Raw genomic sequence first — 16694 nt, 5'->3', positions numbered from 1 at the left:
CTTCATTTTCGACTTTCGAACTCTGTTTTGGGCGAGAGCCCCTAGTTTGATGAATATACCTTCTTGTTGTTGTGTATATAATGGCCTGAGTGCCTTTGCTGCCGGGTGTTTTCTGCTCCTGCAGGTTAGCTTAAAAGAACAGGTTTGGTAGATAACGATTTGAGCCGTCATGCTGCCGAAATTTATATAGAATTGACACGTAAAACATGTGGCATATAGGTGGCCTAAACTGGCGCAAAATGAAAAAAAAAAGTAAAAAAAAGTGCCCAAAAATGAGCGAAAATGACAAAATCTCAAAAAGTGACAAGAAATGTGCGCCAATGCGCAGAAATGCCCAGAAATGAGTAAAAAGGACCGGACAGTAGGGAGGGCTACTCCCTAAAAAAAAATTAACAGAAATGTATAAGTGTGAAAGATGACAAAAAATGCCCAGAAATGAGCAAAATGACCGGACAGTAGGGAGGGATACCCTCTAAAAAAATAAAATTAAAAGAAATGTCTAAATGTGAAATGTATTGAAAACGAGGAGTGAATTGATTCTCCTAAAAAATGAAATAAAATAAAATGGTTAAGTGTGCTCGTTTGGCAAAAATGTCGACTTTGTCTCGAAAAGCGAACCCGAAAAGAATTAGGAAACATAAAACTTGGTAATTTGACGGAATTACCAAATTGAGATCCTATAAGAATAGGAAATTATAGCCGGAAGCAAATTAGGAAAGATTCAAAGCTGAAAAACATGGAAAAGGGCTTGGGGAAGAGGCGCAGCAAGAGCTGCGACTCTTCGAAGAGGCACAGCAAGAGCTGCGACTCTTCGAAGAGGCGCAGCAGATGCTGCGTCATTTCTCCAGCTTGACAGACCTCGACAGAAATTAGGAAATAGCGAATAGTATAAATAGAGACTTCGGGGAAGCTTTTATTCACACAATTCCTTCTTCTTTCTTCTATCTATTACATAAAAGCTCTCTTATCTTCTCAAAAAATTTCGAAATTATGGATGCCTTAGAAAACCTTCTCAAGGAGTGGATGGATGAATTTTCAAATGTTGAGAAACATGGACATGGGTGCTTTTAATCTCGGATCAATCTTGAGTCTCAAGTTAGTGAAAGTTGTGAAGCCTTTCTTGGATGCTTATCTTGAGTATTGGGACCCAAATTTTCACGTGTTTGCCTTTCCTGGAGGCGATATTTGTCCTTTCCCTGAAGAAATAGCTGCTATTGGAGGATGGGACCCAGAAAATACACCGGTTGTACCCCTTAGCTCTCAAGGATATAAGAATAAATTTCGGGACTTTCTTGGGTTGACCGAGACTGAGGTAGACCGTCTTGTGACCTCAAAAATGTCCGCATGTTTGACTTTATCGACCGATTTATAAATAGGGAAGACCCTTCTATTTCTTATGTTGCCAGACGCAGGGCCTTCGGGTTTTGTCTACTTCCTTGCTATGTCCTTCAAGGGCATGTTGATAAGAAGATGAGAGGGGATCCTCGTTTTTGAGCCTAGTGGAACAAATAGAGTTGTGCAAGAGCCCTGCCTTTGCTTAGGGGAGACCATTATTAGATTGGATAACAAAAAGGCCAACTACGAGCTTCCTTATCTGGGAAGTCCCGTCATTCTACAGGTAAGAACCTACTTTTCTTCTTTCTTTTTTTCGTCCCTTCTCTTTTTTTTTTTCTTTTTTTTTTCTTTTTTGCTTTTCGAAAGATGGGCGTTATTTCCCGTTTTCGTTTGCAGATATGGCTGATGGAACGGTTTTGGTTGATCGAGCCCCCAGTTAACGTGCCAGGATACCATGCTCGATCAATTACAATGAGAACTAGGCTCTATATGGTGGACTTTACTCCGGATTCAACTAATGAGAAAATAAGTTGAAGAGCAAAGGAGGTCCCTTGATCCAATGGATTGTGCCATGGTGGCATTACAGGTTAGTCACTGGAGTTTCATCTTTGAACCCGACGCGATCGGTGCGCATCCCTGGCTTGGAATTTATGATTTGCATTTTCCCGGAGAGTTTGATGAGGCAAGTGGGCCTGAAGCAGAAAATTCTGAAGTTGGACACCGTTCCTCAAACTACATTGGCACACACGACGGAGTCTCGTAAAGAGTGGGCAATTAGGTGGGCTCAGAGGAACATGTGATTCATACCAGTTCCTATTGGCTCTTTATGGGTGTCAGACTCATACTTGCAATGGAGAAAGGCTGGTACTCCTGAAGAACGTGAGAAGTTGAGGAAACACGAGACTGTGGATTACAAGATCCACGAAGTAGCAAAGGGGAATCAAAAGTATTTGACCGAAGAGTAAGAAGAAGCCGGATTCCTAGTTACTCATCGGTCGAAGAAACCGAGAGCTGCTCCTATCGTAGAGATGGTGATGGATAGAAATGGTAAGGCTAAACCGCGAGAGAGACCGTTGGTGATTAGGTCGGAGATAGCACAAGAGCGCCCGGCTCGTGGTCGAGACAAGAAGTATGATAAGGTGACAAAGGTAAAGGGAAAATGGAAGAATAGCCTTAGTCATTTATTATAGTATTATTTATTATTATTATTATGTAATAAACGGTGGGGTTTTTAGAATCCTAGCCTAGCTTTTATTTCAGCATTTTATTTCATATGTATTTGGCGTATTATTATTATTTATGGAACAATGAATAAAAGGCTCGTATCCTATGAAGGATTGCCTACGTATGAAGGATTGCCTACGTATTCATTAGAAAAAAAAATAATGGGTTGTATCCTATGAAGGATTGCCTACGTATTCATTAGAAAAAATGAAATCAAACCCTGTGCGTAGTTCGAATAAATGTAAAACAATAATTGTTTGAACCAAGATCTTGTAATGAAATTAGAAAAATAAGCAAGTGCTTTTTACTTACTCCTAAAGGGAGTACAATTCAATTTATTTGATGATTTGAGGATGTCGAAATGTCAAAACGCAAGAGCATAGTGACATAAGCTTTAGCTGGCCAGGGGCCGGTTTTATTTCGTGTCACATGAACGGCACGTGGGTTACGTGAGGCGTGTTTTCTGTCCTATGCTAAGGGTAGTACCATATCAATTGGCCGAGGTTGGTAGGATCAGAAAATTCATTCCCAACTAAGTCTGTAATCCTAACCGCACCCCTTGAGAGTATGGACTTGACTAAGAAAGGTCCAGCCCAGTTGGGCTTAAACCACTACAAGAAAACAAGACAAAGGCGACAGAGAAGCTACAGTCGCCAATTTGGCGACAGAAAAAAAAACTCGGGCGACGGAAAACAGTCGCCAATTTGGCGACTGTAGCTTTTTATCCAAAAATCTGTATGAAATCCAAGGGCGACCGAATATTATCCTATTTGGCGACCGAAAACAGTCGCCAAATTTGGCGACCAATACCCGTCGCCAATTTGGCGACCAAAAACGGTCGCTAATCGCCTGTGTAATTTTTTTTTTTTTGCCAGTTTCTTCACCCCGTCCCCTTCATTCATTCTATCATCAACCAAAAAAAAAAAGCTACAAGAAACCCGACGACCCGACGCCACCACCAACTACAACGACCACCGGACGCCACCACTCGCCGCCGCCATCCGCACACCACATCACCACATCACTACCAACCCTTTGTTTTTCTTTTTAATAAAGGTTTGTTTTCGACTCAAATTGATTTAATTACTTCAATCCTTCATATTTTGTTTAAGTTGTGATGCTTATTTAGTATCTAGTTGTAATTTATACATTAGTGATGCTTATTAATGTATGTAGTTGTAATTTAATTAGAATTTTTGTTAATTAATTTGTGTTAGGGTTAGAAATTGGGTTTTTTGTTAAATTAGTAATGTGATTTGATTAGGGGATGTAATTGAAGTTTATCTTGATAATATTAGTATTATTGAAGGTAGTAACTTAGTTTTAGTAATATTGAAGTAGTATTGTTGAAGGTAGTATAGTTTTATGAAGGTAGTATAATGTTAGGATTGTATAAATTTGCCTTATAATTAACGAAATTAAGTTAGAATGAGCATGATGTATAAATTTGTTAAATTAGTAATGTCATTTGATTAGGGGATTGTATAAATTTGCCTTATAATTTTGACAACTTGTTTAATATATAATGACCTAGTACCCGTTCAACAATTACTCATTAGGAGCAATTCTTGAATAGTTCCCATTTTGGGACTGTCTTTGTACGTTTCAAGTCACTTAGGTAGTAAACACATAGTTGTGATTTTATTAATGAGAAAAGAATTTGGTTGCAATTTTCTCCAATGTTCTCTGAATACATATGTGGAATATATATCTTTTCCACATTGTGTATTTGGAGAACTAAGGGGAATTGCTACCGAATTTTTTTCTCATTAATAAATCACAAATGTGTGTTTGCTAGTGACTTGAAACGTACATTGATGGGTTTAGGTTGGAGTGATAAGGACCCAATTGAAATCTTGAAATTAGCATAAAATGGAGGATGAGATAACCATTGTTTTTTTTTGTTGAAATTAAATATTATTATTTAAAATGGTTAGTTTGCTATATATTGCTTATAGATTAAAATGAAGAGATCTGAACGTAGCTGGATCTACGAAGAAAGAGTAGATAAGAAGAAACGTCCTATCGCTAGATTTGTAAAAGGAGTTCGTGGATTTATTGAATTTGTTAGATGTCAAGATTCATATGATTTGGAACAACATAAACTTAGGTGTCCTTGTACTAAATGTAAAAACTTAAAATATTTAGTTGACATTGAAGTAGAAGAGCATCTTGTTACAAATGGTTTTTTTCCAAACTACTACAATTGGATCTCCCATGGAGAAAAATATTATCCCGAAGAGTCTCAAATCCAACAAAATGAGAACCCATATAGAGAAATGGTACTTGATGCCTTTCAGTCTAATGATTTCATTAATGACGACCGTGTACCAATGATTGATGAAGAACAACCAAACCCAAGAGCAAAAGCCTTTTTTGACATGATAAGTGCTTCCGAAAAAACCTTATATGAGGGGAGTAGAATGACATTGTTACAAGTTGCATCCAGGATAGTTTCTTTAAAATGTGAGTATAATATGCCATTTAAAGCCGTTGATAGTATTGCTACGTTGGTTGAGGATGTTATACCCGATAATAATGTTATGACCCGAAATTTCTATAATACCAAGAAAGTGGTCAAAGGTCTTCAGCTTCCACATGAAAAGATTGATGCATGTCCTAAAGGATGTATGCTTTTTTGGAAAGATGATGCTTTGCTTGACAAATGTAAGAAATGTCAAAGGGATAGATATGAGACAAGTGAAGGAAATATTGTTTTGAAGGGGAACAAGGGTAATAAAAGGAGTGGAAAGAGAAAGAAACCAATATCAGAAAACACATTAATTTATTTTCCATTAGCTCCTAGACTTCAAAGAATGTATGCCACGAAAAATTTTGCCAACCAAATGAGATGGCACAAAGAAAATCCTCGTACACCAGGAAAGATGTGTCATCCGAGTGACGGGGAGGAGTGGAAGCGTTTTGATAGGTTATATCCCGATTTTGCCGAGGAACCTCGCAATGTGAGACTTGGCTTGTGTACGGATGGGTTTGACCCTTTTGGTTAGTTTGGTAGAAAGTACTCGTGTTGGCCCGTAATGACCACGCCGTACAACTTACCTCCTTGGCTTTCTCTGAAAAGACAATTTATTTTCCTCTCTTTACTTATTCCCGGTCCTGATAACCCAAAAAACCATCTGGATGTTTATTTACAACCGTTGGTGGAGGAACTGAAGTATTTGTGGGAAGTTGGTGTAGAAACATTTGATGTGTCGAAGAAGCAAAATTTTCAACTAAGAGCTTCATTGTTATGGACTATAAATGATTTTCCCGCATATGGTATGCTATCGGGATGGGCAAATCACGGGCGAAAGCCATGTCCTTATTGCATGGATAGGAGTAAAGCATTCTATCTTCCTAATTCCAAAAAAATTAGTTGGTTTGATTGTCATAGATGTTTCTTACCGGATGGATATATTCATAGAGAGAACAAGAAATCTTTCTTAAAAGGTAAGGAGGTGCGTGACAATGCTCCTGTTCGACTCAAGGGGATGAGATATTGGGAGGTCATGCGTGATTTGCCATCAACTGTCGATGGGATCAAGAAGAGTTTAAAGAGTTGAAAAAGAAAAAAAATGGTTGGTTTAAAAGAAGTATTTTTGGGAGCTTCCCCTCTGGAAAACAATGTTGATCAGACACAATTTAGATGTGATGCACATAGAGAAGAACTTCTTTGAGTTACTTATTCATACGATTATGGATGTAAAAGGAAAGACACGTGATGATATTAATTCAAGAATAGAATTGAAGAAATTTTGTGATCGTCCTAAACTTCATATTCGTAAGGATGGGGCTAAACCAAAAGCCATATTTACTCTTGACAAAGCTCAAAGAAAGGTCTTGTGCGATTGGATAGGAAACTTGAAGTTTCCCGATGGATATGCATCCGATTTGAGCCGTTGTGTTGATTTGAAGGAACTGAAGTTGAAAGGGTTGAAAAGTCATGATTGTCATGTTTTCATGGAACGCTTATTACCCGTGGCTTTTAAAAATTTACTCCCTACTACAGTTTGGAATGCGATTCTGAGAAATAAGTCAATGTTTTAGAGATTTATGTTCCTCCACGATATCAGTTGAGGACATGAGTCGTTTAGAAGACCAAATACCAGAAATTTTGTGTAAACTTGAGATGATATTTCCGCCTTCTTTTTTCAATTCGATGGAGCATCTACCTATCCATTTGCCATATGAAGCTAAAGTTGGTGGACCCGTCCAATATAGGTGGATGTATCCTTTCAAAAGGTTTCTTAATCATTTGAAGAAAAAATTGGTAATAAAGCTCGTGTGGAAGGTTCTATATGCAATGCCTACCTAACGGAAGAGATTGCCAATTTTTGCTCTCTTTATTTTGAAAAACATATTGAGACCAAAGCAAAATACTTGAATATTGATGAAGCGGATGAACTAGACACAAGTATACCCAAGTGTTTCCAAATGCAGGATGAAATAGGGTGTTCATCAGCTGGGGGAACAAGATTTCTGGATGACAAGGAGTATAACCGTGTCCACCTTTATGTGCTATCTAATTGGGAGGTTTTGGAGCCATATGAAGCTCAATTTGTGACAGATTTCATTAAAGAACACCCAAATGTGAACAGAGAGGATGTTTGGCATAAGCATGAGGATCAATTTCCAGCCTGGTTTCGGAAGCATGTATGTAAGCTAAATATTCAAGATGATGTGATAAGAAGCTTGGCTTTGGGTCCTTCTCGAAAGGTTGTGACGTGGAATCGATATTCAGTTAATGGGTTTAAGTTTCAAACATTTGACTATCGCAAAAGTAAGGCTAAATGCAACTACGGTGTTACTATTTCTTCTCTTGATGGCAATGAATATTATGGCATATTAGAGGATATCTTTGAGTTGTGCTACAATGGCCGGGATCGGAGTTATAAAACCGTCTTATTCAAGATTCAATGGAGGGATAATTCCGTAGCTGGAACGAGAGTCCATGATCGTTACAAACTCGTGGAAGTGAATCATACTCGAACCTACTCTAAATATGACCCATTTATACTTGCACAACAAGCTCATCAAGTTTATTTTGCATCTCTTCCGAGCACAAGTAATGATAGACAACAAAAGCAATGGTGGGCCGTTTTTAAAACAAAGGCACGATCAGAAGTTGATACATCTTTTTTCCAAGAAGAGGTTGTATCAGAAACAGTTTTGTCCCCAGTTGATCATGATGAAATTATTTATGCAAATGAGATAGAAGCGGAGAAGGAGTTAGAAGAGGAAGAAGAAGAGAATGATAAGGAGAGCGATGGGATAGAAGAGGGGGAAGAAGAAGAAGAGGAGGAGGAAGAGGAAGAAGAAGAAGAAGAAGAAGAAGAAGAAGAAGAAGAAGAAGAAGAAGAAGAAGAAGAAGAAGAAGAAGAAGAAGAAGAAGAAGAAGAAGAAGAAGAAGAAGATGAGGATGATGATGATGATGAGTAAGAGAAGGTATTGAAAGTATACATATCAAAATTTGGAAACAATTATTAGCGTTTTATTTTTTCTTTTATATCTGTTTATTAGGTTTTATTTTTTTGTATCTTATAATAATTATCCTGTAATTTTTGTTAACACTTTTTATTCAATTGTAGTACACATGGCTCGTGGAGGAGGTAGGCAGCGCGGAGGCTATAGTGAGGGAGGTAGTAGCTCCCGAGAGCAGGAGGAGGACGTTGACCGTTCTACTACAGAGGTGAGTGAGGAGGAGGAGGAGGTTGCTATACCCCGATCAACTGACGGCAGGATGATCCTTGATCCGAATGGTCTTTGGTAATTTTTTATTCATTCTAGTTTGTAATTTTTTTATTTAGTAATAAATGACTTTTTTTAAACATATGTTAATTATACATTATTTTTGTTTTCCTATATAATTATGTTTTTAACATGTTTGATTTCAGGTTTAGAAGTCAAACAGTTGTTCGTGGTGTGACTAATAGCACCCAAGAGAACATGACACACGGCGTTACTTGTTGGAGTAACGCTACTGATGAAGATAAGGAGATGTGGTTCAACAACTTCCGGGTATCTATTTATAAAATATAGATTATTAAATATAATTTATTTATTCTAATTACCTTATTATTAATTTGTTTCTCATCCATGTGTTTACTTTTTGTAGCGTGTGTTCTATTGGCCAGCCGACCTTGAGCTCCTAGTTTGGCAAAGGTATAATGACATTGGCAAGAAGAGGCTAAGGGACAACATGTATAAGGTGTCTAAGAGGAAGAAGGCGCCATCTTTCATGAAAGGTATTTAGTTTCTTTTAATACCCGTAATTAGTTAAAATTCATTACATATTTTGTAACTATATTAATTAATAATTGATATTTTATTGATTATAGGTTCGTCATATGAGGAATATACCAAGTACCGGAACAGTCCTGAGTTCAAGGAAGCATCGGCCCGGAACAAGATAAACAGGAAAGGAGGAGATAAGGACGCGGAAGTTGAGCCTACTCATTATGGAGGGTCTCAATCTTTTCATGATCGTGTGGTGTTAGATGTAAGTTATTTGTCTTAGCTTTTAATTTAATAGTCTTCTAATTTAGTCTCATTAATTATCATGTTTGAGTAACAATTTCCTTGTTTTTTTTTCCGGAAGACCAAGAAGAATAAGGGCAAGGTACCCACGATTGTTGATCTCTTTGTTGACACTTACGCAAAGAAGACAAGCAAGGGCAAGTTGATCTTCGCGAATGAAAAAGATCAACAGTTATATGTAAGTGTCAAAACATAAAAATTTCTTAATGTGTTAAAGTATATGTTTTATCAATTTTTAGATAAGTAACCTCTAACCATTAATGTTTTATCAATTTTTTAGGAACAATTACTTGTCCGTAGGAAGAACAACCCGGAAATTGATGACAATGAGCTATGGTTTGATCTTGTTGAGGGGTTCCAAAGAGGAGATGTGTATGGAGCCGGGTCGGCAAAGGAGATTTTCTACCCTCCTACAAGAAGAAGAGGGTCAATTTCCTCCCAACAACAACCTTATACCCCAAGTGTCGTAAGTGTGCTCCAAGCTCAATTAGCCGCCAGGGAGAGGAAGGATGCCGAGAGGGAGATGCGGGATGCCGAGAGAGATGAAGAAATTCGGAGGATGAAGGAGGAAATGGACCAGATGAACTCCTTCTTCGCCAATTGCAACACTGGGTGGCACCCGCAACCAAAGGATCCTAGAGATCCTAATTATGGAGGTGGTAGTGGAGCGGGAGCAAGTTTCCCTGTTATGTAGTTTTTTAGAGAACATGTTATTCCCGGATAATGTTAGATGACCAAAACTTGTAGTTGTGTGTATGGAACATGATTTTCTTTATCAAGTTTGGTTGTGTTGGCTTCCCATGTGTTCTCTGCTGGAAGTGTTGGTTTATTTGCAGGTTTTTACGTATTTGGCTAGGTCAAAAACGATTTGTAGGCTAAAAAAAATGTAAATTTGGCGACGGATACTGGGCAATTGGCGACGGGAAACCGTCGCTAAGCTTCTGATCATGAATTAATTTTAGGGTCATTGGCGACGGATACTGGGCAAATGGCGACCAAACTCAGTCGCCAAAATGGCGACCAAACTCAGTCGCCAAATTGGCGACCAAAAACCGTCGCCAATATTGAGTTTGTGGAAGGGACGTGGCATTAAATATGGCGACCAATGACAGTCGCTAATGTGGCGACTAAAGACAGTTGCCAAATTTGGCGACGAGTTAATGTCTCCCGCTTTAAAAAAAATCCGTCGCCAAAATTGGCGACGAAGTCCTGTCGCCAATAGCGACTAAACCTAGCTACGAAGTGCGGGCGACGGGCCTTAGTCGCTTTATTCTTAATGGCGACTGTTCTCAGTCGCCTTATATGGTCGCCAATTACCTTATTTGTTTTAGTGAACTTTCCTCGTGGATCGACAGGTAGGAGAGCTGTGACTGATTTGAGCACTAAATCTCCTTCTTTGATGTTCATGGGCTTAACCCGTTTATTAAAGGCTCGTTTGATACGTGCCTGATATGTTTGCATATTAAGTAGTGCGCGCAACCTTCGTTCATCCAAGAGGATGAGTTCTTCGTACCGAACCCTAGGCCATTCAGCTTCTGGGATTTTACTTTCGAGCAAGATGCGTAGGGACGGGATTTCTAATTCAACTGGTTGCACAGCTTCCATGCCATAGGTTTAAAATAAAGGAGTGGCCCAAGTGGGCGTCCTAACTGATGTGCGATAACACCATAGCTTAAAAGGTCTTTTGCTAGGCCAATCTCGATAATTATCAATCATTTTCTTGAGGATCATGACGACATTTTTGTTAGCTGCGTCCACCACGCCGTTATTTTGAGGTCTATAAGGCGAGGAGTGGTGGTGTTTGATTTTGTATTTGGCTAGCAATTGCCCAGTCTCAGCCTGGAAATGTGATCCATTGTCACTTATGATTTCATGTGGGCAACCATATTGATAGATGATATTGGTTTGTATGAACTTTGCCACATTTTTGGCGGTGAGATTAGTGTAAGATGCCGCTTCGACCCATTTAGCAAAGTAGTCGATAGCTACCAAAATGAAACAGTGACCTCCTATCCCGGCTGGAGTAATCTTTTTGATGATGTCGATTCCCCAAATAGAAAACGGCCAAGGAGATGTCATAGTGTAAAGCACCGAGGAAGGAACGTGTTGCACATTCCCGACGATCTGGTAATTATGGCAATGTCTGACATATTTAATACAATCTGACTCCATTGTCGTCCAGTAATATCCTAGACGTGTGATTTTCTTTGCCATCATGGGTCCACACATGTGAGGACCGCATTCTCCATCGTGAACTTTTTCCATCACCTTCTGTGCCTGTGAATAATCAAGGCAACGCAAGATGACACCAAGAGGTGTTCTTTTGTACAATTCTCCTTGCATTAGGAGGTATTGAGAGGCTAGTAGGCGTATTGCGCGTTGTCCCCACTTATCCATATTTGGTGGGTATGTACCATTGAGTTTGAAGTTTATAATGGCTTGGAACCAGGGTTCTTCTGGGCTTTCTTCTTCATCTATAAGGTGGTGTACATAGGTTGGTTCTGACCGTCATTCGATGCATAAAGGCATTTCGACCATGTTGTCCGGCATATTAATCAAGGCTGCAAGTTTCACAAGAGCGTCTGCAAATTGATTTTCTTCATGAGGTAGGTGTAGATAAGTGACCTGATCGAAGAATTGGGCGACTTGATCAATCCTAGCCGGATAAGGTGCTAGATTTTCACTTCGAATTTTCCAAGAACCTGTAACTTGGTTAATGACCAAGGAGGAGTCTCCGTGAACTCAAAGATTCTTAATGCCTAAACTTACTGCTGCTTGTAGACCTATGAGGCAAGCTTCATATTCAGCTGCATTATTTGTCACCTCGAAGTCGATTTTGACAGAAAGTGGTGTCTGATCGCCTTCAGGGGAAATGAGCAACACTCCTATCCCAAATCCACTTAAATTCGATGCTCCATCAAAATAAAGGTCCAAAGAGTCTACACTGGTCTGTAGGATATCCTCGTCTGGAAATGACCACATGTCTATTGCTTGGGTGTCGTTGATAGGATTATCTGCAAAAAACTCGGCAACGGCACGCCCTTTTATGACTTTCAGAGGTACGTACTTGAGATTGAACTCTGAGAGCATTAAGGTCCACCTAGACAAACGTCCGTTGAGAACGGGTTTCTCGAAGAGGTATTTGACGGCATCCATTTTAGAATACACTCTAACAGAGTAGCTAAGCATGTAGTGGCGTAGCTTCTTTGTTGCCCACACAAGAGTGAGGCATGTCTTTTCGAGAGGCGTCTATTTACACTTGTATTATAAGAACTTCTTACTAAGGTAGTAGATAGCCCTTTCTTCTTTTCCAACAGTCTGAGCGAGCATAGCCCCCATGGCTGTTTTGGTGACTGTGAGATATAAACCAAGAGGTTGATCTTGTTGGGGAGGCATCAGCACTGGTGGCTTAGCTAATATCTCCTTAATCCTGTCAAACGCCTTTTGACAGTCCTCGTCCAATGTGGTATGATCTGTTTTCTTGATCTTTTTGAAAATAGGTTCACAGATCATAGTGAGTCTCGATATGAATCGGCTTATATACTGCACCTTGCCCAGAAATCCTCTAACCCCCGTCTCCGTTTGGGGTTGTGGCATTTCGATTAAAACTTTGATCTTGGATGGATCAATTTCTATTCCCCTCTGGCTGACGACATATCCCAGAAGCTTGCCTGACGTTACTCCAAATGCACATTTTTGAGGATTGAGCCTCATGTTATACTTTCGCAGTCTTAGAAGGAATTTATCGATGTGCCCTTTTCTATCTTTGGATTTGACAATCATATCATCCACGTACACTTCTACTTCTTTATGCATCATGTCATGTAGCAATGTGGTCGCAGTGCGCTGATATGTAGCTCCTGCATTAATTAGCCCAAATGGTATAACTGTATAACAATATGTGCCCCATTGAGTGACAAAGGCTATCTTATGCATATCTTCTATGGCCATCTTGATCTGATTATATCCTGCATACCCGTCCATGAAGGATAACAACCCGTGATCTGCTGTATTATCTACCAATATGTCGATGTGCAATAAAGGGAAGTCGTCCCGGATTTGCCCATCATTTTTGGGTACGAGGACTATGTTAGCCACCCAGTCTAAATAATCGGAAACTTGATGAACCCGGCTTTAAATTACTTATCGACTTCTCCTTTGATCTTAAGAGCACATTCGGTCCTCATCTGACGGAGCTTCTGTTTTACAGGTTTGAAACGTGGTTTGATTGGAATTCGATGTTCTGCAATATCCCTGTCGATCCCTGGCATGTCTTTGTAAGACCAAGCGAAAACGTCCTTGAACTCGTGTAGAAGATCGATGGAATTGGCCCTTTCAGTTGGGTTTAAGGTCCTCCCTATCCTAAGTTCTTGGGGTTCTAGTTCACTTCCTACGTTAATGGGTTCGGTGTTTTCTATAACTGGTGCCCCTTCCCCCTCTTGTAGTATTTTTTTAACTATATAGGGAGGTAATTCGACTGAGTCTGGGTCAGGATCATCCTCATTATCATCGTAAATAGAATTGCATTCAGAAAAACAAAAAGAGTAAGCAGAATATGATTTATTCATATTAAATTTTGAAAATAGCTGAAACAAAGAAGCCATCTGTTCAGTAGTTGTTTTGGTAAGATTTTACCGACTAGAGATTTGTGAGTGAATGTGGCTATTCCAATTAAAATACGATATTAAGGACTTAAGTAGATCGGTAATAAGAACATAGCGAGAATGAAAGTAAACAACTAGTACGAAAAGACAAATGAAAAAAGAAGAGAGACAAGTGACACAAGCAAAATGGTAACGCATGAAACCCAAAATGTAGGAAAAACTGTGGGGGGAAATGGTATCCCACCAATGATCCATTAGTAGTAATAGTATCCGAGGGTGAACCTAGCTGGAACGATCAGGAGGTACATCAGTAATCTCCAAACGAATAAGTACAATTGAGATGAACGATGTATTAATTTCTAAGTGTGTAGATGATATTATTTGTTTCAGGTGGCGAATGATATTTCTTCGAGTGGAGCCAATGATGAATGCCTTAAATCTGATGTTTATTGCTCTTTTATAGCCCACATTTGAGTCGTTGCACATGCTCCCTACATATGCTCAACCATACCCTCCACTTCCTATGAAATAGGAAGTGATTGCTGACTTTGTCAAAGCTTCTGCTGATCGCTGCAATGTTCCTGCTGACCATTTCAACGTTCTTGCTGGCTGTTTGTTATTTAATTCAAACGTGGGCTTTGTATCACTTAAATGTCTAGGTTCATCCCCCCTTGTTTTTCCTTGCGTCTAGCAGCCTGCTGCGTTGGTTACCGATCCGTGTGGCTTTACTTTATCCAATTGCGAGTTGCCACATCATGATGAAAATGAGAGGGTATTTTTACCCATACAATTACCCTCAAGCAACTGCTAGGTTCTGTTCTTTCTCGATGGATGCTGGGAGTTGCTTCCCTCCTGACGCTGCATGTAGTGGTGATGTTATAGCGTGATATCAGCCTACTTGCATTCTTATTCACTGAGTCTGACCGTTAAAGGTCTAATCAGTCACTTCCTCTCAATAACTTCCCACCTCCCCCACGTCTCCTTTCCCTCGATCCCCTCCCAACCTAAATCCCTCCCCTAACTTCCTCTTAATAACTCCCTCTCCTAAGTCCTTCCCTTAACTTCCTTTCTTAACTCCCTCTCCTAACTCCTTTTGGTTATAAATACACCCCCCCCCCCCCTCCCACTTCCTTTATTCCCGTCCATATTACCTCATTTCCTGAAAACCCTTCACTCTCCCTCCCTTATAAAGTCTCCCTATCCACCAGGTAAACTCCTCACTTTCTATTCTCTCTCTTAATTTTTTCGCATTTAAACTTCGCAATCATGGTCAAAAAGTCTATCCGTCGTACCGTTCCTCCTCCTTCTCCCCATAGGGGTCCATCTGCTGCTGCTCTCTCCCTAGCGATCCTCTGGGATCCTCGCAGATCACTATCTGTGTGATTCCAGCTTTGCTGACACCCCCCTCGAGGAGGTGAGAGAGAGGTTTGGCCTTGGGCAGGAGGTCGAGATTCACATTCCTCAGCCTGGGGAGGCGCCGGATGCCCATAATCCCGGCTGGGTTTGCCTGTACAAGTACCCTTTTATCCAGGGTTTGTCTTTTCCCTTCCCTTCGCCGGTTCAAAGGATCTTGCGTCACAACAGGTTGGCGATCTGCCAGCTTGCGCCTCAAACATGGCGCGTTCTGGTTTCGCTCTGCATCCTCGCTGAGGATCATGCTTTGGGGATTGGTCTGGGTGACCTCGCCTTGCTCTATACTATCAGGCCCTTTGTTGCTGGGCATATCGCCTTGAGGTCCTGTGACGCCAGCAACCCTGGTGTGATCCTTCCTCCAAAAGAGAGGGATGAAGGCTGGAATACGAACTTCATCTTTGTTAAGATTGACTCTCTTACCCCTACCCCGAGTACTTATTTGACAAGTGGGGGGCCTCTAAAGGTAACTTTAGTTTATGGGTGTCTGTTTTTTTTCTTTTACCTTAATGTTCTTACTGGTGTACTGCTGCAGGTTTGAAGCAGCCAGTTCCATCGAGAGATCACAGCATGATTAGCCATTTATTTGCTCTTCCTGTTACAACTCGTTCTGACCCTGATGTACTTTCTTTCCCTATTCGTGCATCTGCCTTCGAACCTCTTGACATTGGTGAAGGAGAGCAAGCGGAGGAAGAAGAGAGAGAAGAAGAGAAAGAAGAGGAGGAAGTGGAAGAAGAAGAAGAGGAAGTTGGTACCTCCTCCATTCAGCAAGAACCTCCAGCTGCCGAATTCCAGATGTCGTTTGGTAAGGCTTCGTTCTTTATAGGTTTTCGTTCTTGCTATATGGTCATTTGTGTTTATGTTCTAACTGTGTTCTTGTACTAGGGAATACTCTTGTTTCCTCTCTTTCCCTGCTGGATAGAAAAAGGAAGCAAGTTGCTTCTGCCTCCTCCGGTCCTTCTCCCAGGAAGAGGCCATCGCTCCCTGCTGAAAAGGAGCCGGTTAGCATGCTTGTCTCTGTTGAGGTTGCTCCTCTGGCTATAGTGGCTCCTAGGCCACCTCTGCTCAATACTTCCAATGTAATCCGCCTTCCCAAGGGGTATGGCTCCAGTGGGGTGCCTCTCTGGCCTCATATGGAACAGTTCCTGCTCCTTGCTGCTGTCCATTCTCTGGGAAATACCCTTCTTCCTACTATACTATATGAAGTTCGTGGACGCGCCGTGTAGGTACCTTTTTTAATTCCCTTTATGTATCAGTGGTCTATTTTATTCGTGCTGCTGACTGTTCCTGTTGCAGGTTTTGCAGGATGGCCTGTTCTTGGGAGGAAGGTTGCCAGATTGATGGGGGAGGTGAACAACCTCAACGTCAACCTGGGGAAGGTGGAGGCAGATCTGGCGCTGGCTAGGAGGGAGAAGGTGGCTGCCCAGAAGCAGCTGGTTGAGGAGAAGGCAGCTGCCCAGAAGCTGCTTGATGCTGAGAGGAGGGTGGTAGAAGGGCGTATGGAAGATACTCACAAGGAGGTGGAGCTACTGAAGCACCTGCTCTTGGACTTTACATTGGTTTTCGCCTAGGAAAAAAAGATCA

General features: G+C 40.7%; 1 long non-coding RNA gene across 1 annotated transcript; it reads left to right on the top strand.

Moving 5' to 3' along the window:
• Window positions 1-8245: 8245 nt before the first annotated feature.
• LOC141633808 (uncharacterized) lies at window positions 8246-8753 on the top strand. The gene is made up of 3 exons (XR_012538563.1): window positions 8246-8325; window positions 8454-8577; window positions 8675-8753. It is a non-coding gene; the product is annotated as an uncharacterized LOC141633808 (long non-coding RNA).
• Window positions 8754-16694: the final 7941 nt, after the last annotated feature.

This window comes from Silene latifolia, chromosome Y, assembly GCF_048544455.1.
Source record: "Silene latifolia isolate original U9 population chromosome Y, ASM4854445v1, whole genome shotgun sequence".
Lineage (NCBI taxonomy): Eukaryota > Viridiplantae > Streptophyta > Magnoliopsida > Caryophyllales > Caryophyllaceae > Silene > Silene latifolia.
The sequence above is the reverse complement of the archived record's forward strand: the minus strand, read 5'-3'. Positions and strand labels throughout refer to the sequence as shown.